General features: G+C 37.8%; 1 protein-coding gene across 2 annotated transcripts in view; it reads left to right on the top strand.

Annotated features, from left to right (window-relative positions):
• Positions 1–26,346, top strand: part of LOC150084527 (junctional adhesion molecule 2A-like) — a 204,347-nt gene that overhangs the window by 80,106 nt on the left and 97,895 nt on the right. The window contains exons 2-3 of one of the 2 annotated variants that reach the window (XM_090375290.1): positions 415–473; positions 20,232–20,308. The gene's annotated coding sequence lies outside the window, so the exon portion shown is untranslated. The remainder of the gene's footprint in view (positions 1–414; positions 474–20,231; positions 20,309–26,346) is intronic. The other variant, XM_090375291.1, reaches the window with a different exon arrangement.

Here is a 26,346-nt window from a genome sequence, read left to right as displayed (position 1 = left end):
AAACAACATTGAAAGAAAAGTGCCCAGTCCTTTTCATCAATCTTTTAATATTGATAAATGTACGTGCATTTCGGCCATAATAAAATGCGATGTACAATTCTGTGTCTCAGCATTTCATTATCAGATTCTTCATAATTACATTACGGGATGAAAATATTTCCTAAATTCTCTTTTCATTTATTTGTTATTACTCTTATTGCAGAATAATTTATTTTTGTGATTTTTAGTATTCTAATAATTTTAAATTTGGTTATAATACCAAAATATAAATATTTTTGTTATAACTTTCTGAACAGCTTCACCTAATACAGTAATTAATTGATATTTAAATACTTATCCATAAAATTAAGACTTTACTCTTCGTTGAATTCTTCATTTTACCCCAACTTGTAACTGTCTATATTCTTTGCACAGAGTTCGTTCCTGTCAGCAACTTCCCGTCATAATTCACAGAAACCGAACATTTTAAACAGGTACGTTCTTTCCTTTATTGTCTTCAGTCTTTACCACTAGCTGTTTCTATCTTTGTTTCATATCCAACCGTGTCTAGCTTGGCCAAACAGAATTGATGTGTACATTTACATTCACTCATGGATTTCAATATGGATGATATTGTCCCATTAATATTAAAACGCAAATCAATAGTTCTCTTGAATAGATTACAAATAAGACTGGTTAATGTACGCAGTGCGTTACATTTCGGGTGCTTTGGAAAATAGTAATAATTCACGATTTGTAACAAAACAAATACATTTACTTTATGCGCGAACTGAAAACATTTCATTTGTACGCCATGTTGTTCATTCATTCCTCCAGCCAGCGCGTGGCAACAAACCCGTGCTTCAGCTACAGTGTACGTTTTATGGATAGTTTGTGGTGCATATATATTAAACATTTAAATAATAATTGCTGAATTTCTACTGGTCTGATTTCATTGAAATTTGAAAAGGCTCGACAAGTCGTTCTGTGAGAGCTAAATATAAAATTTCATGAAAATTCGTCTAATAGGAGTCGAGTTAGAGAAAACAAAATCCTCCAAAGGAAACCTTAGCAACTTATACTATTTAAATCCCACTCACTGAAGGAAGAATTACTTTTCATTTACATTTAATTATTAAATGTTTCAGTTAAACAGCGCTTTGAAATCAATCCGTGAAATATCCTTTTAATAGAATGGATCTGAGTGATATTTAGACAAGGTCATCTCCTTATGAACTTATCTAGTTTCGCCGAGTTTACTGTTGTTAGTCGGTGTACTTCATCGGTTGTGAAGTCGTCTTTAATTTTGCAGTGCACTCGATGATTATCAGTTAATATTCAAAAGGTGATGAAACACTAAGCAGGCTGCATTAGTAATCCTGGCAGTCTTTAAAAGCAGGTCGCCGGAGTAATTATTGAAAAGAGCAATTCGGCGAAGCTTTAAGGTGGTCACGGTGCCTGAGTGACAGATCAAAACTTCCTCTAATTTAATTTCATTGAACTGTTTTCCGTCTCCTTTCAGAATCAATACAGGACTGCCGAAATGCGCGTAATACGACGTTGCTGCCGCCAGTCAAGAGGTATTTCCATGTGTGAGATAATTGCTGGGTATTCTGCGCCCGATTTCCACTTCATGCCAATGCTCATCTTCATGTGAAGAGCGAATTAAGCAGTAATGGGCAATTGGGGTGGTTTATTCTCCTCTTCTGTCAGGCGTTTCGTAAGAGTTCACAGTTTATATCTCAAAAGCGTGTAATTGAAATAGTGCCAAACATAATCGCTTAGGTCACTTGACGGCTGAATGTCAAACCCGGCCACCTCTTCGCTTTATCAAACCTCATGTCCTTACAAAGCTCAGATTGAGATTTTTGTAACAAGAATATATTCAGTAAACTTTAAATTGTCTCCTTAAAATGATTTAAAAAAAACTGTTGAAGGCCTTGAAATCAGTAACGCCACGACCTTTATTTCGCCATCAAAAGAGCGAAGTCCTTCATATGTTTGCTGAACATGTTAGAGAAATTATGCGAAATATTTTGAGGGATCTACACCTCCGCACGAGATCTGCTTTCACTTAAGAACAAAGAATCTTAAAACTTCTAGTTATCGACGAGATTTGAACCAACAACATCCCATCCCTTTACAAGCGAGTGCCAAGTGACAGCCACTTTACTGATGATACAGAGGTTGTTGGATTTCACGCACTCTCCCTCTCCCACTGGAAAGAGCGTTGCCTATTTTAAGTGTTCATTGATTACTTAATTACTAACTCCGAGCCCATGTTTGACAAACACCGAGACGAAAGTACTTACTTTAAATCTCTTTGTATTCAAAGTTCGGAATATAAATTAATTTTGCCCAGTTCTCTGTGCTTATTGCAATCACTTGTTTGAACTCCCAGTGGTCTTTACAGTAGCTAGCGAAAATGCAGCACGAAAAGCTGGTAGGACTGAATACTTTACTGCGAAGAAACTACTACAAATATAATGCTTTTTTTTATTATTAAGAAAGCATAAGTACTAAGTGAACCACATATAAACTAAGCTATAAAAATTGCATTCTGTCCTTGGAAGGAGATTAGCCAACTTAATTTAGGCAAGCACGAGTTTCAGAAACAGACTTTTAACGCTTCTTTGAACATAGTTTAACCCAATATTCTCCTCCTCGGGCTGATATATGCAATATACGCACTTTGTGATCGGATTGCGAAGGTCAGTCAGTTAATGGGGTCAAGTTCCACAACGCCAGATAACGCTGTGGTTATGGTCACTGTCGTTCAAAACACTGGTTTGAATCGTGTTTAGATAGGACGAATTTTAATGGGATTTTTTGCTGTGGCCAAGGTTTTTCGGTAGATAGTTGCAAGATTATTTTCTCTCTCTCTCTCTCTCACAGATATCCTGGGTTTTTTTGAACTTTCCTCTGCGCAATTCAGAACAAATACTTCCATGCCTCCTCACCCTTTTTCTGTTCTTTAGATCTTGAACCTCATTGAAAATCTGGGGCATCCATTACGCCAGGGATTACAGAAATGCACTGCTTGACAAAGTTAACAGAACACGTAGAAAACATGTTGCAAGTCGTGCAGCTGGCGATGAAGCGAGACAAAATTTGTTATGGCAGTGGTGTACCATATAATAACGATGAAATGCGGAGACAGCGAGAAATTTCGAACAGGTATAAGGGGACATTTATGGGGGTTGCATAAGAATTACCAAAAACGTGCTCGATATAAGGGTGTCTATAAGATTCTGTGGTAACAAATCCCATTCTTCCGCCAGCGCGGACCTTACCTCGCCAAGTGACCGAGGAGTTGGCTGTCGGCTTGCAATGCGAAGCCCAAGGGCATCATCCTACGCATGTTCGATCGGATTTAAGTGTGGTGATCGCGCTGACCATGGCTGTCGTTGGATATCTTCAGTTCCATGGTGTTGCTGGCAGGGGGTTCTTTTGAATGGTTCCTAACTCGCTTTGGACATTCAGTGTGTGGCTGTTGTTGAGGTTGACCACTGTACATGCGCAGTTGTGGTATACCTCCCCGTGGTGTAGACGGACACTGGGCAGGCTTTCCAGGTGATCGCCTTCCTGGTCACAAAATGGCCAGAAACAACTAAACAATACAACACACACAACGCGCAAAGATAACACCATACACATTTCTAGCCTTTTACAGAGTTCTGTGTTTATCATAATGTACCAAGGCCGAGTTGAACTGACGTTCAGATGCCAGTCTACATAAGATACTATAGATGTCTTCAGTTTCAAGATAAATCCTCCACCATGTGAGATCTATGTGCAGTCGCATTGTCATGCATGAAAAGAAAATCTGGGCCAACCACACCCCTAAAAAGTCGCACAAAGGGTTCAAGGATCTGTTCTCGGTACTACTATCAGAAACATGAAAGATGAATATTCCGCCCGAGAACACCGCCTCCAATGTAAGTGTCCCTTTCTCTGATGTTGGAAGCATGGTGCCGCATTCCTCGTTGTCTCCAGATCAAATAACGTCTAGAATTTGTTTGTAGGCTAAAATGCTACTCAACACAGAACAGAACTGTATCCCATTTGTCAGGGCTACAAGTCACATATTCATGGTAACAGTTTCAACGATCCGTGGTGGTTTGGGTTTAATGGGATGTCTGATGAATGGCGGCACCTGATCAGCCGCATCCCATTAACCCCAAACCACCGCAAAGTTCGTCAAAACTAGTGCCATGAATATGTGACTTAATGGGATACAAACCATTGGCTTCCTTGCGTAGAGTCCACTTGAACTGAGCCTTCTTAACAGAGTCCGGTTGGAAATGTTCATCTGTAGCCACAGCACCCAAAAGACAACTGATGACAGGACGTCGTAGGGTTCCATCTTACTGTTAGAGCCAGATGGCGGTATATTCTGGTCGACGTAGCCCTTGGCCAACTCTTCTAATGGTTCCTCTCAGGGGATATTCATATGTTGTTGTAGCGGACCTCAGGGTTCCCCCATTGGTTTCTCTCGACTAAAACTGCTTCCATCTTGCTGAGACGACACTGCATGACTCAGTAACCTGCCACTTCCGCCCGCAAGTTGCCCAACTGCCCACCATCTTAAAGATTCAACTGAACGAAGATAACATGTCATCCTGAATACGGAAGATGTGGCTATCGCACTGAGAAAGCCAATGAATGGGAATGAAATGATGTGGTTGCAAGCCCTACTTTTATAGGCATGGATAATTTGCATAATGTGCAGCTCTGTAAAGTGGTAGATCGGTTTCTATTGGATACTCGGAATTTGCATGCTAGGATGCCTATGACATCAAATATTCACCTTCGGCGACACTGTTCACAATAAAGTATTCACGAAAAACATTTTGTTCTGTTAATCTTGTCGAGAAGTGTTATATAATAGCGCAGTGTGGTTTTAGTCTCCTAAAACTCAACAAATAAACAAACAGGAATTATTGCTCAATCAATGGCTTAATTACAGTAGATCTAATTCAAGCGGTCAAGATCATATAAAATACTGAATTTTGGTTTCTAATAATTTTGATTAAAGGGTGCATATAGGAGGGTTACTTCATTAGTAATGTCCCATTGTCTTTTTACAGAGCAGTATTTATACTATAGCAGTACCTTGTGCTGTATGGTGCATTTTACCACTTACTGAGCTAATGACAGTTTGTTGCCCCAAGGGCTGTAATAGTCATCAAACATGGCTGCCTCCATGAATCCGTCATCGATTTCTCGATGTGTGACAAAGGCTGTTGAAACGATTGTAAGCTACTATAGAAGGTACATGAAGACGATGCTGTCGACAGCAGCACAGTCGGTCACTGGCTGAAGCCAATGTACGCAGCTTCCTTGCTACGACCTGTCACGAGGAACGGATGCCAACTTTAAATAGGTGAGGAACACCGTTATGGGAGAGAGACGCGTTATTTAGAGAACGTCACTCAAACTGAACATTAAAGCGAGCGTGTGCAGAATAGTGAAGCAGTTGCTCTATGCAAGGGTCTGCATAGGTAGGACAAGACTTTTACCGCGATGATATACAGGCTCTTGCTCTCCGAGATGGCTCTAGGCGTTTGAGTGGGAGAGTGATTACTGTATGTACAAAAGTAGGGTGTGGTGTGCTCCTACACAGCGTAGGAGTAACAGTACTGCGGAAATAGCTTTGTTGAAAAGAAATATGTTTGGAGTTTATCTTCCTAGAGAACAAACATTTCTCAACAGTACGACTGTTATTTATTCGGGTTAATACTTGAGTTAACTGAGGCTGATATAATTGCTAGTATGCACTGTAAGGTCGTCAAAGAATGTAAATCTCTCGAAGTGTATTTTAGTTTATTGTTGTACACGTTGACACTAATGATATTAAGAGTAGGAGACCGGCGGAATTACTTAACAAGTACAGGTCACTGTTGAAAAAAAGCCGTGAATTAGGGTTGAACTTGAAAGTGTCTGCAATTCTGCCCAGACACGATAGGAGGGAGTATATGATGAGAGCCTTGTCGATCAATTCGGCCCTGGAGGGATTGTGCAAGGCTCAAGGGGTAGAATTTTTTTCAGCCTGGACTGTACTTGTTAACAGGAGAGATTGCTTCTACAGGGATGGGATACACTTAAATAGAAAGGGTGCAAGAATGTTTGCTGATGCTATCGAGGCAGTGTTAGGCGGGTCGGAAGACTGCTAGATTGGGGGGGGATACAAGAACTAATAGATTAACAGTAGCCACTGGCAGAGGAGAAATTGATTCTTGCACTGCTTCTATTGGAATGAGCAGAAGCCTGAAAAACAAGATGCAGGATATTTCAGAGACTGCTGGGAATCATGGGGGTACAAGTAAACACATGGGTTGTGTTAGGGTGGCTAAGAGGAAGAGCAGGTGCATGTACACTTGCGTGTACACCAATGCTAGGAGTTTAGTAAATAAATTTGAGGAATTGCTCAGAACATGAAAGGCAGATATTGTTGGGATTTCAGAGACGTGGTGTCACACAGATATAAAGAATGCAGAACTGGAATTTGGGAAGTACAACGTCTACAGGGAGGAGGGGTTATACTATTAGTTAAGAAACACAAAATCCATGGAAGTGAAGCCAGTCGACATTGCTGGACAGTGCAGTGTCGAGTCAGTTTGGTGTGACATAAGCATTGGGAGATCAAAATTGAGAGTAGGAGTGTGCTGTAGGCCTAATGACTCTGATGAGTATAATAAGAAACTGTACAGAGAAATAGAGTGGGCCAGTAAATCGGAAAGTCTTATAATGGGGGATTTTAATTTCCCAGATATTGACTGGAATTTGGGGGCTGGTCACTCACACACTAGCAGTGCTTTTGTGGATTTATTGGATGATTGTTTTCTACATCAGCATGTTCGGGAGGCAACTAGAGGGAGTAATACTCTTGATTTGATTATCAGCAGTGATTCTTCATGCATTAAGAATCTGCAGATAAACGAACCACTAGGTGGCAGTGATCACAGTATGCTGAAGTGGGATTTACTCAAAGAGGTAACTACCATTAGGGGTAAAGGGAAGGGTTTTTGTTTTCATAAAGGCAACTACGATGGTCTCAGACAGTATTTAAATTCTGTACGGTGGGGCCAACTGATGATGTTACCAACAGCAAATTCAAAATGGGAAGCATTCAAAGAACTTATCTTGGAAGCTACTAGGCTTTACATACCAACTAAGAAATATTGTTGAAGGTTTAGACCTAAATGGATGTCAGATGAGACATGTGGCAGAGAAGAAAAATGCATGGGACAGAAATAAATTAATGGGTGACATGGAAGCCTATGATAGATATAAGCTGGTCTGTAACCAAGTCACAAAGGAAGTTAGGCAGGCAAAGGCAGATTATGAGAAATACTTGGCAAAGGATGCAAAGAATCAGATTGGTCCACTGGATATTGATGGTTCAACAGTTGAGGATCCTGTTCAGGTGGCTAACAAACTAAATGAATATTTTGCATCTACATTCACACATGGAGTTATTCAGGAAGGGGAATGCCAGAGATGCATCAAACTCTGGCAGTGAGCTAGATGATTTTGTAATAACTGAGAGGAAAGTGGAGGAGAAATTGTTGAGGATAAACATAAAAAAGGCACCCGGGGTGGATCGGGTGCCTTTTTTTATTAAAGGAGGCAGCAAAGGAATGGAGATGTGCAAATGTGACTCCAATTCACAAAGGAGGATCAAAGGCTGACACAAGTAATGATAGACCTGTTAGTTTAACTTCTGTTCCAGGGAAATTAAGGGAGGCACTGGTTAAAGAAGCACTGCAGGATCATCTAGACAAGACTTCAGTTATAGCTCGGACACAGCATGGTTTTGTTAAGGGGAAGTCTTGCCTGACCAATTTGATTGGATCCTATGATGCAGTCACAAAAGAACTGGATGCAGGGAATAACTTTGATATCATATATTTGGATCTTAGAAAGGCTTTTGATACTGTTGCACATGGAAGACTGCTGCACAAATTGGAGCAGTGTGGCATTGGAGACAAATTGCTGCTATGGGTGGTTGAGGGGGAGAAGACAGAGTGGTAATCAATGGACACTGCTCATCGTGGACTAATGTTATTAGCGGAGTCCCTCATGGTTCAGTGTTGGGTCCATTGTTTTCTGTATTTGTAAATGATATTGATGATGGTATATCAAGCTTAATGTCAGAGTTTGCAGACGATACAAAGGTTGGCATGGTTGTTAAGGACAGTACTGACGCTATGTTGCTGCAACAGGATCTGGAAAGGATGGGCTGAGAGGTGGCAAATGAAGTTTAACATTGACAAATGTAAAGTACTACATATGGGGAAACAGGCAGATATGAATTTCTCTGAGCAGTGCAGACGGGCTGCAAGAGTAGTCATGGTGTCTTGTCAATGATATACAGGGATAAGGAGATGATTATTCCCTTGTATAAGGCAATGGTCAAGTCACACCTTGAGTACTGTATACAGGTCTGGAGGCCTCATTTCAAGAAGGATGTGGAGCTGCTGGAACGAGTACAGAGAAGGGCAACAAGATTAGTGAATGGAACAAAGTGTTGCTCTTATGAAGAAAGGCTTAAGTTTTGTAAATTACAGTGTCTGGAGACTAGGCACCGGCGAGGTGATCTGATAGAGGTGTATAAAGCCTTGAATGGTTTGAGTATGCTCAATGCTGATGGTATTCTTCCTCTTGCTCAGAATAATCACCTGAGAGGGCGTAAATTCAAATTGAGGAAAGCCAGATGTTGGATAGATGTGTGGAAATTTGCCTTTAGCCAGCGGGTAGTTGGTTGGTTGGTGGAACAAACGTCCATCCCTTATTGTGGAAGCTGATAGCCTAAATAAATTTAAGGCTGAACTGGACAGGTATTTCGAACTAACGGAGGGGTGAAATGGGAGTGTTTTTTTTTTTTTTTTTTTTGACTGATGCTGCATAAACTTGCTTTCTTGCATCATATACATCTACTAATGCTAAGAAAGTGGTGAAGAAAACGCTTGCAGACATTACAAACGAGAAGTAAGTACTAATTTGACATTATTAGTGACAACTCAAGTATTGTTTCTATTATTATAAACATCAAATTAATCTGAACTAGGGCTTTTTAATTTAGTGACTGGTATTGCCTTTGATTTAAAAGGCCGTAATTTCTGGTGTGCAGCGTTTACTTTAATCGTACTTCTTTTATTTGACTATCGAAGTGTTTTCCCTGTGTCAAATGGCGATCTATTTTGTCATTCTTGAATATGTTTATTGTCTACCTGAGGGGTCGCAATGTGCTGAAGCATTCGTGACTCATCTTTAAAATGTGTTTAACTCGAAGATTTCATCCACTCACCATAATGAAAGAAATTCTGATAGTACTACTTTTTGTTTTCTTTTCTTTCACGTACACAAAAGTGAACTGACATTTGAATTATAAAATAATTTTGAATCGCGTGATACTCCATCGTTGATTTGTATATTTATCAATGATATTGATGAAGGCATATCACGCTTAATGTTCAAGTTTGCAGGCGATACAAAGGTTGGCAGGGTGATTAATGATAGTAATGACGGTATACTACTGCAACAGGATCTAGAAAAGTTGAGCAGATGAGCTGAGAAATGGCAATCGAAGTTTAACGTTGAAAAATGTGAAGTATGGGTAGCAGTAACCCCAGAGGAATGTACCAACTGGGTGGTATTACACTCATGGTAGTGGAGAATGAAAAGGACTTGGGGGTAATTGTGCAGACAAGTATCAAGTTTTCTGAGCAGTGCAGATAGGATGCCAGAGCTGCTCATCGGGTCTTGTCAATAATATAGAGGAATTTTGCTAGCAGGGATAAGGAGGTGATCGTCTCCTTGTAAAAATCAATGATCAGGTCACACTTTAGTACTGCATAAAGGCCTGTTGGCCTCACTTTATGAAGGATGTAGAGCTGCTGGAAAGAGTACAGAGAAGGGCAACGAGATTGATAACGAAAACAAAGGGGTGCCCTTACCAAGAAAGATTTAAGTTCTGCAAATTGCCGCATCTTGAGACTAGGCACCGGCGAGGTGATCTGATTGACGTATATAAGGCTTTGAATGGTTTGAGGAAGCTCAGTGCTGATGGGATTGCGTATATGAAGAGGCATAAATTCAAACTGAGGAAGGATGGTTGCCGAATAGATGTGCGGATCGTGTGGCTGATTGGTGGAACAAAATTCCATCTGCTGTTGTGGAAGTTGACAGCTTAAATTCAGGGAAGAACTGGACAAACTATTGCAGGGAATGAAGAGGTGAAATGGGAGGTGTCGTGTTTTTTTTTTTACCGACTCTCTATAAGCTTATTTTCTTGCATCATTAGCCATGTTAATGAAACACTGTTATACGTGAACGCGAATATCACACTGTGTGATATTCAGCCGATGTCACACTTCTCTTAAAGTTTGTTAATAGATGTCAACGTCATATTTCTAAAGAGTACTTTCTTTGATCGGTGCAAAATGGACACAGATTCCCTCGTAACCAAAACTTGACACTGAATGATTATTGCAGCAATACACATTGCATTTTCTGATACTTTCCGATTAATTCTTTTTGAACTGGTTTATGGTTATTGGGAAGACTTTGTTGTGATATAACTTGTGGATATTTAAATCCACAAAATGGTTTCGCCCCAGTAGTCATTCTAGAGTAACACAGGTTAACCCTCTCACGTTTGAGGTAATCATGAGATGCATGAAACTAATGCGGTTTGGGTTTGCCAGTTTACTTGGAATCATAGCAATATTGCATGTAAAACTTTCCATGGAGAGACATGACGATACCATTTGGAATCATTGACCACGATGTTGAAATATGGATTGGTCAGTCGGTGATATGCGGAGAGTTCTTTGTATATTTCGATTTAGTGGTATTTCGTAAACAGCTGGTAAAAATACCTTTGTTTTTATTCGAAACCATGAAAACCACCTTCTGTACATGCTGAAGGAAATAAAGCGTGCATCAGCAATTTTTTTTTTTTTTTTTTTTATTCACAGCCATTTTTACATACACTTTACCAAAAATACTCCTTCGATCAATCGGTCTTGTTTTTAGCATCATTACGAAATATCTAGGGTGGTTTATTAATCCTCAAGCCAGTTGCAGTGAACCAAAGTATAAAATATAAATGGCATAATTTGTATAATAAGATGTTTCAAAATAATGGCATATATTAATGCGCTAACCTCTAAATTACCTTCTGGAAATTGTCCTGATGACTTCGGCTGCATCATTACCGCAGGCAGGCGCTCACGAAGCAACCTCAACACCATGATGTGCAGTCACTAATGTATCATGTCCTCTGTACTTCGACTGCAAGAATCGTATTATAATTTCCTTCATTTTCTCTCCCACTGAACCGCCCTTCCGTGTATTGTACAGTGGTTAATAATACTTTATACAGTGTGAACTCGGTACAAACTTAGTGATGCGTTGTTATTTTTACTATCCTTCAAGGTTCTGTGCATAGATATCGATTCGAAGCCACTATTGGACATTGATTTCTTGTGTGGCAGCCAACGTTAATGTTTCCTCTCTTCCAGAAACTTGCTTTGGTCATTACGGCAAATAAGTGTAAAGTAATTTAGAAATGTTTGGGATTTTTGATTAAAAAATAACTATCGGAAGAGTTCCCTCCCCATCCCCTGCACTTTTGTACTTGTACTCCAAGGAGACAACGTAACCTGAACTTTTCTGATTAGCTTCGAGAAATTTTCTCTGAAAAGCTTTCTTTTACAAGGACGAAGAATCAGTAGATGGGTCAGAATCACGGCGCAGGTTTAGCAAAGATATGAAAGTGTAATGGAGGTCTTTTGTTTCACTAAAAAATACGTGTTTGCTATAAACTCAACACCTGACTGATGCAGATGGCTTTTGTGTGTGTGTTAATAAAAGCTTGATTGATAAGCGTTGATTAGAAATGGGTAAATGTCCATAGAGAAAGAAAACATCAGCAGAATTCGAGTATAAAGGTGTTAGATAGGATTTAACAACTGGATAAGTGGCAGTGGTCTAAGACGTTCTGGTATAAGGATTTTTAAATTCCTGTTTGAAAAAATAAGATTCAGGGGAGTGTATTCGGTGTTGTTGGAGATCTTAACCGCTATCATCAAAAAGAAATTAGAGAAAACCAGCGTGTCAGCTTTTAGATGTAGACTCAACAGCTAATAGGATGTAAAAGGCGGTCTAAGGAAATTGCATCCGCCTTTTACATGGCTTTCTTCAAGAGGCGTTTTCTATACGAACTAGTCGAAAACAAAGTTTTGTTTGTAAATAACTTATTTACAATCGTTGATTAGATTTGGTGTGGGCAGAAACATTCCTTCAGCACAGTTGTCAGAGAACTGTTTGTTTCAATGAAGAACGGAAGTTTGGGATGCAGCGAGACAGAAGGGCGTAGCCCTTGAAGACTGATATCAGTGATGCGATCAGAAAACGTATTCGGATCAGGAAATCGAAAAAGTTCAACCAAGGAGAGGGGGGGGGGGGGGCTATTCAAATTATGTAGGTTATCCCTTTCGGCGTTGTTTTTATCCTGAAAGAATCAAGGTTGAAAATTCCTCGGATGAGAGATCATCACTTGTGATTATAAATACTTGGGCCTGTTGATATTGTCATAATTTCATTTAACATAATTTCTGACATAGTTTAATGGATTGTAGTTAGAAAACCATTAAACGTGTTAGTTGGGTGATAGAATTGTCTGCTCTTTTGGCAGATACTGTTAATGAGACTTTTGCAATGGTTGGCGATATCCTTTTAAGTTGTTGGTATAATTAGTTCGTGTAATTATTAATTCACGATTAGAAATTTTAAATTAGAGAAACTCAAGTTTCAACTGTATAAAAAAAAGTAATTTTCGGAGGTAATTTTTTTTTTTAGAACGGGTACAGAGCGAGAGAAACAGCAAATGGATTTGACAGGATGCCGTAAGATGTTAAAGGGCATTCAGGTGTATCTGACAAGGAATATAACAGCAGCAGCACTTTGAAAATGGGAGGAATCATAGTGTAATAGTTCAAGTGAGTTGTGGCCGAGGAAAGAGAGTTTAGAAGATTTCTTATGAAAAATGGACTTCATGAAGCAGTGAAATTGAGACAACGCAGGACTTGCTGCTTATAAGAATTAACTCAATTCGTTCTGTTAATTTGTGCGCCTATTCAGCGACTTAACTACAAGAAAACAAAATCCGAGGAGATTCAGATTTTATTCGCCACATTTATGGAGGAATATTTGAAACTATTCAGTGTTTTGGAGCTAAAATTTAAATCAAAAGAATCAGATAGGATGTCTCTGAATTTTGTGGTACTCGCATTTTATATAATATGTATTTTTTTTCCTTCCCAAAAGAAATTCATCGTGTATTCTCAGAAACATTTTTCCCCAATCATTTTTTGCCTAAGTGCCGATGGAACTGAGAAGAAAATTTCCTCGTATTTTGGAAAATTTTCTCCCAATCCGTATTGGTGACGGCAGATACCGTGCTGTTTCTGGTGTTCTTGTAAAACTCTTCTGATCGTGTGGTCGTCCCTGAGTATAAACAGAATTTTATTTATTTATTATTTCGTGTGTTTTAAAGATTGCCAGATTAGTTGGTCATCATTGACGGGACACAAACCTGTAACTTTTGTTACATCCTTGCAGTTAGTACAGTGGTCTTGGCTTCTGTCTTTCCACATCGTGTGGAAATAAATGCACGTGTTCAAATCTCTCTTCTCGCTCGTTTCCTCCGTTCCCCCCTCCACTGAAACCAGGGCTCCTTCATCCAGAAGAAAGAAAACTAGCCATCGATGCTTCTATTTACACAAAACATTAACCCTTCATAACCTTAGTTGCTTTGCGAAACAGCACCATTGAGAAACAAATGACAATGTACTTCTGATGAAATCGCATTCCAGAAAATTAAAAAGGGTTGGTTTATATGGCTACACGACTTGCAGTTTGATTGACAATAACTGTGACAAGATTATGAGCAAACAAGAGATGGCTTCACAGAATTTGATGAACAACGATCCATCAAATAGTATAGTATCTCAGGACATTGGTCGAAAAACATGCTGCTTCTGATTCCAGACACTTATGTACTCTAAGTCACATATGCGGGCTTTTAGGTTGCTTTAGAAGATGTGTGAAGGGTGTTGAAGACTTCTTCATTGAAAATAGAGGGACAGAGAAACAAGTCTCTTGGAATAAAAAATCTCCATGGAGTGTTAGATTGTCATTACGGAAACCGAGATTACCACGGAAACAGTTTTTCCTATTGGCACATTTATGTGTGCCCTTTGGTTTGGTCCCTGTGGAGTAATTAGTTCGTGATTCAGCAGTTGTTGCAGACATTAGTATGGGTTGCATTCCGAAGTCATTCATAGCCGGATCGTGTTTGCACTCATTCTTGAATTGTCAGTGGTGACGAGCCACACAAACTTGTTGTAAAAAGGCAAGTGTTTGCATTCGCACCCAGTTATGGAAACATTTGAGCTGTGTTATTTGCCCTTGTCGTAGGTCAGTATCATAGGAATATCTCCATTAGGAGTCGAGTACACGCATCAAGAACTGAAGCTCTTATTTCGTGAAACAACAACCTTATCCTTTACTTAATATATGGTAACCTACTCGTATAGTAAACTGACTGTGTCTAAACAAGAGTGGGTTGCCGCCGCGTGCCTCTGGTTTTGTTGTATGCTGTTTTAATATTCACTTGGACTGGTTCCGTACAGTACAGTACACTGTGATAAAGGTATCGTTGTTAAAGCTTATCGAATGCCTATTAATGAAATCCCGAAGGAGTACGCGTGTGGTTGTTTGGAAGTCCTATTAGTCCGAAACCTGATTCTTAAAACTCCATTAATTTTTTCATAGATAATTTTTGAATTTGCTTTCTCTTATTTTCAAAGTCATGAGAAACATTAAATATTATTAAGTGTACTAATGTTTAGAGGCAGTGTGTTCTCCATTTGAAATGAATTGGAATTCATACCATTCTACCACTTGGAGACAGCAGTGGATATGCACAATTAGTAACTAGCGATTAAGTATAGTTTCATTCGTGCCTTGCTGAAACAGAAAACATTTAATCAACGCAGCAGTACTTAGGAGAAGTCAGTTTTAAAGTGGAATTATCGTAGGTGTTACTGCTTTCATTAAATTTTCACTTGTGGGCGCCCTTTTGCGTTCAAGTGGAGTTTGCGTTCTCAAACTCCAGTTCGATAATTTTGTTTTTTCGCGTGATATTCACACATGGCTTCATTTTTTTTCTGTCTTTGCGCTATCAAGTTTCCTCGTCATGAAAATTCTTCTCTTATGGGGAGGGGAATAGTATTTTTTTTTTTTTTTTGATTGGAAACTCATAATGCTGGAGTTCGAGGAGGCATGGTGTTATTTTGATCTTTTCGTAATCGTTGAAACTATTAGCAACACGAGTACGAGAAATATGCTGTTTCGAATGAACACAGTTCCATTCAATCAGTTAATTGTCTGATAAATTAGAAATTATCCCCCAAAGGCCTTTGTCTTATTGTAGCGATTTATAGAAATAATTTAGACAAATCAGGATGGATTTGAGAAAACAAATTTCCATATACTAGAACCAAAGAAGATTAAACCTTTCATCTTGCTGCTGATATAATGCGTGTGAAATGTAGCTGCTATTTGAAACTGATTCGTGTGATTTAACAGTTGGAGTTGACAACTCCCGAAGGACAATATTCGTGTCGTTTAACTTGCAGTGCCCTGGTGTTTCAGTCTGGAGATTCGAAACGTTAATCAGTATTGTATGAAATGGCCGTTTTACGAATATAAGAAGAGGTACTGAAACTCATAGGCTTCATGTCTTAACATGGTATCTTAACATCCCATGGAATACGCACAGGTAATTTTCTTGCCTGGTTCTCTAAATCACTTTGGAACAGGTTCCCATTATGAAAGGCCGCAATCTTCTCACAAAGCCGTGGCATCTCCAGGTGGCTATCTAGCTTTCTGAGGAATTTGCATATTTAAGGAAACATTCTGGTCGCACAGTTCTTGTAAAGCTAACCTCAGTGGAAAGTTGCAGTCATTAACATAATTTTCACAGAGTTTCATAATTATCTTGGTCTCTGGGTCCTTCTTCTCTCTTCGCCTACCGCCGTGTCGATTAAACCGTGCAAGTCCTTAAATGGGGAATTTCCGCAGAGTTGTTCGCTGGTATTTTCCAGGATGTTTCCGGAGATTAAATCTGGGATCTGATTGCTTCGAAATTGTTTAAACTTGATGTATTGCATGTAAAAACAGCCTTGAGGAAGTCAGGATATCGAATTGCACTCAAGCTGCGACTGCGCTTTAGTAAATGCGAACACATCTAATTACGCTTGTTTCATATTCATGGAATTCTGAGCAGGCTAGCAGAAAATATTAAAGGTTGCGCGCTCGCTCGCTCTCACTCTCAGTAACCAGAGAGTGAGAGCGAGCGAGCTGTAGGCTCTTAACTCTTCTTCCATTATTTCGGATTTAAGATAAATTATCAGTGAAATGCAATGTTTTGCGTGATTACGACAAGAAAAATATTCCTTTGCGGAATATAAATATATATGGTTCAATAATGTTCATTTGTTCTTCAGTAATGAAAATAGTTCCGGAATTTGAAAGTTCATTCAATCTGTGACGCTCTATTTTTGTTAGTCCAGAACTTTATTGTTAAATTTAATATAAATATGATATTTAATGCATAATCGAAAGGTGTTTTCATACATACAGTACAGTCGTAATTAAAGTGGTCCACTCTTGGATGCTTGTTAACAGAACGAATATTCAGAGCTTAATTTTGGAATGAGCGATGTGTTGTAGAACTCCAAGAAATCGAAAATGCAAAATACCTAACGTGAAGGAAAGCAAGTGAAAGAGGTGGCTAAGCATTTTGGAAACTCTTTGAAATGGCCGCTGCTGCCATGATACTTGATTAAATTAAATCATACTTGTGTCTCTGTTAACTCTCTGCGCGCTTGGAACCACAATTTGTCAAATTAGGAGCTTGAACATTATAGGACTCGTCATGAATTCAAGACCACGTCGGATGGAAAAGGTCCGAGTTCGAATATAATGAGTAACGTGTAAATTTTTTATGGGCTTTTTCTTCACAGTGGGGTTACGTTAGTCAGTCGCAATTGAGAGATATGTCCCCCTCCTTTCCGGAAAAGGCTCTTGGTAGACTGCTGTCTGACTTCTCCAGTAATGCTGACGGTCCCCAAGTTTCCATCTTTCTTCCACTGGTTTCCTATTTTATATTATTGATATTCCACCTTCCATTTTCAGAAACCTTTTCTTGCACAAACAGCTCCAACTTCTTTAATTCCTCCACCACCAATTTCTTAAATGCCGATCTCCTGTCATTCTCAAAGGGGGTCGAAGAAACTTAGTTAACTTCAGTTCTTTCTAAAACTCAGTCCTGTTTTATTTCTCGCAAAAGGAGAGTCGTATGCACCTGTGCTCATTATCGATGACCCTCAGATTTCTACACGAGATCATATCTCCATTAGGAATTATCCTGACTTATAACCTTTCTCCTGGAGTAAGAACATCACAGATGTTGCTAACTCTGCTTAAAAAAAAACAAAACTGGATTTGTTTTCCCGCTCTCGGCATTATTTCTCTTCTAAACAACTCACTCCGTGCAAATGTAAAATTTTTAAATATTTTTCCCCATATATGGGATGGTGTCTCCCAGAACTTCAAGCTTCTGGATTCTAATTAATGACCTCCTACTCGCCTCTTACGATGTTTTTTCATTCTCCACTCTGCAACTCCCAGAACCGACTTTGCTCATCCGCCATATTGCTAATTCATTCCTTCAGTCATCCACAGCATCAACACAATACCCACTGCTTCAGCCGCTGACAACCAGCAAGCTTAAACTAAAATTCATTCCTGGAAGCAGGTGGATTAATACAGGAAGCAATGACCAGTCCTTACACGTTGTTACTATGTGCTCTTCCATTAACTGACACGATTCATTTAAGTTCCTTTTGAGGTTCCCGGAAAGCGGACCATCTATATTATACGTGTAAGGACCTGTAGAATTTTGTAACGTTGTGCTGAGCTTTATTTCCTGTCATGCTGTGTGATCTGTCTACTCCATAAGCCAGATTTCGCCCCGCAGGACAGTACCTGATTGTCTGTGTATTATCGGAAGCCTTTCAGCTATCTCTGGTGATATGTGGAGTCGTCAAGGTTCAACATTTGTATGGTTACACCTGACGATACCTCAATGGAGTTTGCGATTATAACGGAATTTCTTTTGGTAGAAAATCACGTAATTTACAAATGACTTATCGCTAATACAAATCCACCCAAACCCCATTTGTTTTTCATAATACAGACTAAGACAACCTATCAGTGCATCAAGAATGGTTCTAGAGAACATGCTGTCACTGAGATGGAAAGAACACGAAATCTAGACGAAACAGTCCGATTCTGGGTTTAAAGTACAGAAACACTATAAAACAAAGACAAGCTTCTAAGCACTCGTTTCAATAATCTGTATCTGGCCTTCCGGTTGGTGGGAATTTTTGAATTTTTTTACCACTAACACAGAGTAAAGAATGGCATTATTTTTACCCCCTTATTTTTGATTAGTGGACCACATCATTTCCATAATTTCAGTTAAGTACTACTAAATGAAATCAGCAATTGCCCAAACAATACAAGGACTCGTCCTTCTTGTACTGGAATCATACTCGATATAACTGTCGATATGTGCTCTGTTGATCTCTTCCTTACTAGGTAGACTTACTTAAACTGAACGGAAAGCATGTAACTTCGTGCTTCTTAAAGATCAAGTCAACAGATTTATATTTCGGAGTGACTCGATAGGTGGCCAATAGAAAATACAATATAAAGGCTAAAATGAACATTCGGATGACAACGTACGGACGATTGAAGTCACAAGATGTTAAATGGTGATCAGAATTCTCAATGTACACTGGATGGCAAAGTGCCTGGACATCTCAGAGACGACACTCGCATTCTAAACAATTTTAAGAGTGGCGAAATTGAATTACGATTAAATGGTATTTTGAAATGGAATGGAAGTGCTGTTTGTGTTGAAACACCGAGGCAACCTGGTGGTAATAGTAATTTTGAGAGGTTGAAGTAACCGTATAAGGACCTGGTCTTTTTCGTGTGATCATATTACCCCTGGTAATGTAAAGTTTGTAATTTACTGTACGATAAACTTTCCATATTTTTCTCGTCAGTGCCATTGGCTTTGTTAAATTCAATTCAAGTACTTTTTTTTGTCGTTTTGCTCTATTGTTTTAACATTTAATGGGTATAGATTTTCGTGGCATACAATGCTTAATAAGATAATTCTATTGCTTTGCGCAACGCGAGACCTGCCGCTGGAACATCCTGAACGCATTTAGTTAGTGGATGGAGATCATTAAATCTGTCTCATTTGCGCGTTTTAAATGGCCTCTTTTAAGTGGTGTTCCACTGATGCCTTCCTTAGTTTAAAGCAGAGCTTGGGGAGAAAAAAAAAAAACAAAAACAGTTGCCGCATTTACTCAAGGATCTTTTCGGTATTTGATTCTTCATTTCTGCGCTCAGTGTTTAAAAAAAAAACATTTCTTTTGTAATGACTCGAGATTTCCTGCTTATGAACTCTGTTAGGCACAAAATTAACAACGTAATTAAAATTCTGAATTTCTTAGAGCTGCTTTTAATAATAAGATTTCTTGGGACCATAAAGAAGAACAACAACTACTTTAATCTCTTTAACGGGAGAAGCAATTGGACTGCGTGCTGGTCGTGGAATGGGTTTCCTACTCCATTGTCGTTTAGCTGTTTGCACACGATCTTATTTCGTGTTTGTTTATTTTTATTTAATTAGGAATTATCAAAAGTGGTTCACTCATTGTGTATTGAAAATTAATATGTAAAACGAACTTAAGATCAGTTTCATTATTAAGTTTTTCTTTTTTGACAGTTTTTTTTTTTCCGATTAAAGCACCATTCTCTAAAGTTCTTTAGTGATATTGAATTGATAAGAATTCAGTAATAAAAATTTACACAAATTTTCGACATTTAATTATATTCAAATAATGATACTTACTCTGTGAATAAATAAAGCACTTCTGCAGATAATTTACTAAATTCTATCTTGATAGATCGTCAAGGTACATTTATTTTCATTTAAATTAAGGATTTTAATTTTTAGTTAGTGAAGTGAAATAAGCAGTCTTCATTTTTAGCTTTATTTAACGAAGTACAATATTTTTTCCCCTTTGTTTCAGTTTCCTGAGAACAATGCCATAAATGACCTCTTAGGAAAAGAGAAATAGCCGCTGCTCTAAACGGGCTCCCAATACAGGTAAGAGAAACTTATTTCATACCATTTAGTAGAACAAGCTTAGAAGAATACGTTAATAATAGCAGGACTCTGAATATGAGAAACAGCAGTTCCTATTCTTAAAAACTAGCATTTTTTTCAAACAAAAGCCCGATTTGTGTTTATGTAGTGTAGCTTTCTATAACATAGCACGTGAATACTATGTAATGTTGATTCACTTTGTGTTGAGAACAAAAACAATAAGATGTTTGATAGGTCCTGTAGTAAGGAGAAGAAAGTCCTGCTATTATTGTTTACGGTCATTAAAGGAAATAAAAACTTAAGCTTCCAACAAGGATATAGCAAATAGTACAGGGTTACCTTCTCCCTTTTATTATCGGGATAGAATAGCCTCAACTTAAAGAATATAAAGAGATAGAATAACAATAATTAATGTATGAATTTGCGTATTTAATGATTAAGCAATTAGCGTTGTAATTTTAATTAATATCAAATAATTATTAAACTGTATGAAGTTAGGACTATGAGGACATAGTCCTAACTTCGTTTAATTTTTGAGGAAAGGATCATACAATTTTTTTTTTTTTTTTTGCTGATTTAAAATGCTTAGCCAATACAGTGAGTTGCCCTTGTATTGCACTACTTCCAAACAGATAACATCTTCAAAAGGTTAATTCGATATTTATTTAAATGGTGAGACAATTGCTAAATGCAGACTATCCTTTTAGCGATGGCATTGCAGCATCGCCTTAAAGGTTAATCTGCCAATTACGCTGCATCCAAACAAATGTGTTTTAAAGTAGGGCAATACCAGGACAATTCGTTATGAAAGCAGAATTAAAGTTATTGCATAAGAAAGCAATTTAAATCAAGTTGTTCTTAAAGCAAAAAGTGTATCTTTTGACTATTTCCAGAGAGCTCGAGATGTAAAATTGTTTCTTTCCAGGTCAAGATTCTTGACCTGGAAAGACAGCAGCCTCAAGTATGTGATTTGCAGTTATTGTGAGTCATCTTTCTGGGAACACTTTCTAAAAAGTGGAGCGCAAACATTTTCGAGATTAGGTAATCAGTGCCGACTAAACTGTCGTTGGAAGCCAGGGATGTCAAATAACCATACACTTTTCATCGCAAAATACTGCATTTAAAATACTGCACAATTCAAAAATGCAATGAATGTATTCTGCAATACAAACCCAAGATTCTTGGGTTTATATTTATGTGTGTGTTACACGGCCAGTAAATGTTTCTTCTGAAACATGGAGAAAAGGCATATTTTTGTGAAAACCACAGATATTTCCGAAAGTCTCCTAAATCTAAAGTAAATAAGGAGATGAGGTAAAAATCCTATAAATCGATATGGAAACAAAACATGGATATGAACTGGGTGAGGACTTTCAGGAACTTATTTGAACATGTTCTGTTTCTTTTCGTGTTGAAGATTTTGTTGTTCCGTAGAATTTGCATTACGTGTAAGATCGAGCTTGTAGTGAGGTAGTTATTGGTATTTTAATGGCACTCTGAGGTGGAAGTATTGATTTGCAAGGCTGCGTAATACCTAGGAATAGCCCCAGATATGTGGACTTCTTCGAGTGAAACAGATGTTTTGACAGAGCAGAGTAGAGTACGTTCTCCAATAAGTTTCTCATACGTTTTCTTGGTGTTTAATGATGCTAGTTTCTACGAACTTCCACCGAGTTTTCTTTCGTGCATTAAAGGAAGTTTATCGTTATGATGTACAATATAATTGAATGTAGTTAGCCTATTCTCATTTCAACGATTCTCAGAATGGATAACCGTAATTTACTTGCTTATATTGGTTCGCACCAATGCCAATTTTCACACAGAGAATTTCTTTTATTTTTTACGTATTAAAAAGGTAATGCTTTAAAGAAATTTTTGAACTTTTATGCTTATCAGCTAACTTAAATGTGAATTATTGGTAATTATCCTTTTATCGCATGAACAGTTTGTACTGAGGTAAAATGGCAACCGAGCACACGACGTAGTTGAATATGGAGTGAAATATTTTTAAAATATTGTCTCTGAAAAAAAAAAAGGAATTGTCGGATTTAGTTTGTTTATTTTAATGAAATTTGAGACAACACCTTTCTAAAATATTCAAATATGAAATTTAAGGTGAATTCCCCTATTGGAATTCGAGTTGTTACATGTGGACGGACGGACAGATGAACTCGCAGATTTATTGGGAAATAATTGGTATCAGAGACAAGTAAACAATAATTCAATGTGTAAAAATTAATAAATAAGTTATTGATTAATTGAAAAGCAAAATTATAGGAAGGAGAAGCTCCTTACTTGAGTTTTGGTCTAAGGAAACAGAAAGTTTACCGATATACTCGTGTATGTTTGACATTCAGTTTTTGTGTTTGAACGGTTCCAAGACATTTTCTTTGAATCTGCGCAGTATCAGGAATGAACACAAATGCCACTGCTCCAGCTGGTAGCCTGAGGTTGACATGAACTTAGTTCTCATAATTTAAAGTGGATGGATTCTTATAGGAACAAACGCGCTAATCTGACCAAGCATTGAACACTGATAACATAAAATTTGCTATCGATAAACACTATTGACGAAAGCACCCTCATCTCCAAGCGATTTGAATTATAACTTTCAGCTGATAATATGTTCACGCATAATTATTTTATGCCTTTAATATAACCATAAGTAATTTTAAATCGAATATGTGCCTGATTACTTTCGTTTTTTTTTTTTTTTTTTTTGTTTCTTTATTTTTGCTCCCTTTGAATTAAATGAATTGCATGTTTCCTTGATTATAAGTGATTGATGACCATAACCTTAAAATTCCTTTTTTATTTCTTTCTGATAAAATATGAGATTTCGAAGTATATAAAGTTTATAATCGAAAGCAAATTCCTCCTTTTGATTTACATTGCAAAGTCTAGGTACTTTACACTCTGCAATATAAATACGTGTGAAGGGGGAACTTTTTATCTGGCCTGTAAATTTTGCAGTCAGTTTTGTCTTCCATGGTATAGCTGTCTTAAAGCAATGGCTAATGTTGCAGCATATTGAAATAATCGCTGATGTGTTGTAGATTAGTCTGTTCAAATTCCACTTAAAAGGAGGAATTCACTTTCGATTATAAAATTTATCTGAAAATCGCTTATTTCATCACGAAGTTAAAAAAAAAGAAAACGAATTTTTAAAGTTGCGGTTATCAATCATTTTTAATGAAGGAAATAAATAAAAGACAAAAAAAAAAAAAATTAGGGAAAAAAAACCTCAGCCACGGTATAGTGGCTGGAACAATAACTGGCGACATAACGCACGCAATAGACCACCCTGTTTTATCACTCTTTAGATGAAATGTGGTATAAAACCTATTGCAATGTTTCCCAACCTTTTTCGATTAAGAACCACTTTCATATCTTAGGTAGAGAGGCATACACTCAATATATGTACTACACGCTGTATTCTTTCTATCTTGTAAACTTCCCTGACCATCCCGGAGTATAAACAGCAAATTTATTTATTTGATTTCCCATATTACTCTTTTCAAGTGTCCTTCCTCTGTTCTATTCACGAGCGACACCATGCCCACGAGTCTTACATAACAGTACACGCGAGCGTGCACGGACTGCCTAAAACTAATAAGGCTGCATTAAAACTACATTTAATCTATATTTTTTCTCCATACGAATTTTACTTTAAAAAGAAATAATAATGTCTGATTTCTCTGTCTGATTTTAATAAAATTTGGGATGGCACAACATTTATTTTTAAAAGGCCTAAATATAAAATTTCATGAAAATCCGTCCATTTGGGAGTAGAGTTGTTGCTTGTGAATGAACTGATATGGTGAAACACTGTTTGGGAAACACTTGTGTTACACAGAAACAGTGTATATTGTGATTTCTGTTATTTTCGAAATTTAAATCACAAAAATTATAATTACTTGTGGTTTTATTGCTGATTAAAAAAAACAGCATCTTTCATTTGATACACAGAAAGGTCCAATTATTTGTCAAAGTATATTTTTATTTGTTTTTATTAATAACAAGATACACAACAGGTAACTATTAACAGTGAATCTGAGAGCTGAGCAATAAACAAAATAATGAGAGATCCAACAGGAAGATTGATGTAGATTCAAACATTAAAATGATATGTGCAAAAAAATTGCATTAAGATAAGTTACAGGTAAAAGAAATAATAAATTTATTAATTAGACAATAGGAAAATAGTAATTAAAATATATATAAATGCAATAATAAACTACATAAACAAATGAGAGCTAGTCATTTTGCAGTTCAAGAGAACAGGCATACTTGTGGTGGAGTTCATCAGTGATTGGGAGTTGTCAAAAAAGTCAGTCAGTTGCTGATTCTGTTCAGTGGACTGAACTTCACAAAGTCCGTGGTGGCAGAGTCGAGGCGAAATAGCGTCAAGTTCCTGACTTGTCTACAAGGCGCATTGAAGTTGATTTTACTATAGAATAAAATAATTTTATTATAGTATTACTAAGTATTATTATAATTGATAATTAGCAGTTCGTGACCTTCTCATTTTGGGCACAGGACATTTTTGTCATTTCCCTTTAACTTTAAATCCTAGCTCAGTTTACCTTCTTTCGCGTGCATAAGATTACTCACGATTTTGTGTAGTTATAAAAAAATAAATAAATGAAAGATTCAAGAACAATCATCAAAAGTAATTTCGGAAGGTAATGGCAAAAGTAATGCAAATCTCGGACAATACTAAGAATAAATTGTTTTCCGAAGCGTGGCCAAGTTCTCTTTCTAATCTTTATCCGTCATGCAACAAGGAAATGTTCTCCACTTTGCAGTCGAAATTGCAGCGACAGTCCATAAGCGTAAAGAACCAAACAAGCACCCATGCAAGTCAGACACTAACTTTCGATTATTATTATTTGCGAGCTAAGGGGGGGGGGATGTTAAACCTCCCACACGGTCATACATCAGGAGTACCGAAGACATTTAGTGCGATCCATAGATCTAAAAATACGAACTAAGACCGTGTCTTTCAAATACTTCTTAATTAAAGATTTGCTCTAAAACCTTTTTTAAGTGAACTATTAAAAAGAAATAATTTCATTAGTGTCATTTAGTAACTGAATTCGGTGCAGCTGCGCTTCAGCAAATCCATCACTGCGAAGAATTATCGGCATAAATTTACACCAACTGAATACAAATCTCTGCAGGGCGGTAATTTATACTGCTCCGTTTCCGGAACGCGTGATCAACAGAAATTAATACTGCCTACGAATGAAAGTTTGTATGTCTGTGTGCGTACATATGCGAAGTGACTCCATGAGGGTGACCTACATACGTGGCTGTTTGGTCCTGCTGCCGGAAGAGATCTATGAGCCGATTAGCTACGCCTACGTAATATTACTTACACTATCGCCTCCGGAATGAATAGCGATCCCAATTTTGCTTACCGGGAGGTGTGTGCGCGCTAACAAATGGGGGGAAACATCTCATTAAACGTCTTAATTAGATTATTTGAATGAGATGTAATAAACACTTCAAGTGTAATCTTATTCGGAATATACTGACTATTTTATAGTCTTTGCTAGGGGTTAAGGACTGCGATGTAAATAAAATTCTATCCGCTTTTCTCTAATTTTTAAAAGGGTACTTTGACGAGTCATTAGAACTGCATGCTAGTCAGTGGGGAAACATCCATACCTCCAGAATGTGCTCACCTAAAGACTGAAACGCAATTGCAGCTGATATTTAAGTCTCATCTTATGAGTTGAATGCCGAATTTTGACAATATTCTCATTCTGTGGCAACCAGATCCGTTGTTCATGCACATTAATGCCTAAGCATACCGGAGGCGTAGACGAAGGATAAAGGGCATGATATCAAAATTTGAAGACCGTATAAAGATTGTGAGAATCGTTAACGATCAGTGCCAAGCAGTTCTCCTTCGGGATGACTTTAAGAATAGTCAGAAATACCCAGAAATAACTTGACCACTTCGTGGGATTTCATTTCTTCGAGCGGATATGAAGTTCTCTGAGGAGTTTAAACGGCCAGCAAAGCCCTTG

This window comes from Mastigoproctus giganteus, chromosome 6 (genome assembly GCF_048544385.1).
Source record: "Mastigoproctus giganteus isolate SK-2022 chromosome 6, ASM4854438v1, whole genome shotgun sequence".
NCBI classification, from domain to species: domain Eukaryota; kingdom Metazoa; phylum Arthropoda; class Arachnida; order Uropygi; family Thelyphonidae; genus Mastigoproctus; species Mastigoproctus giganteus.
Note: the sequence above shows the minus strand (reverse complement) of the source record. Positions and strands in the feature narration are given on the sequence as shown.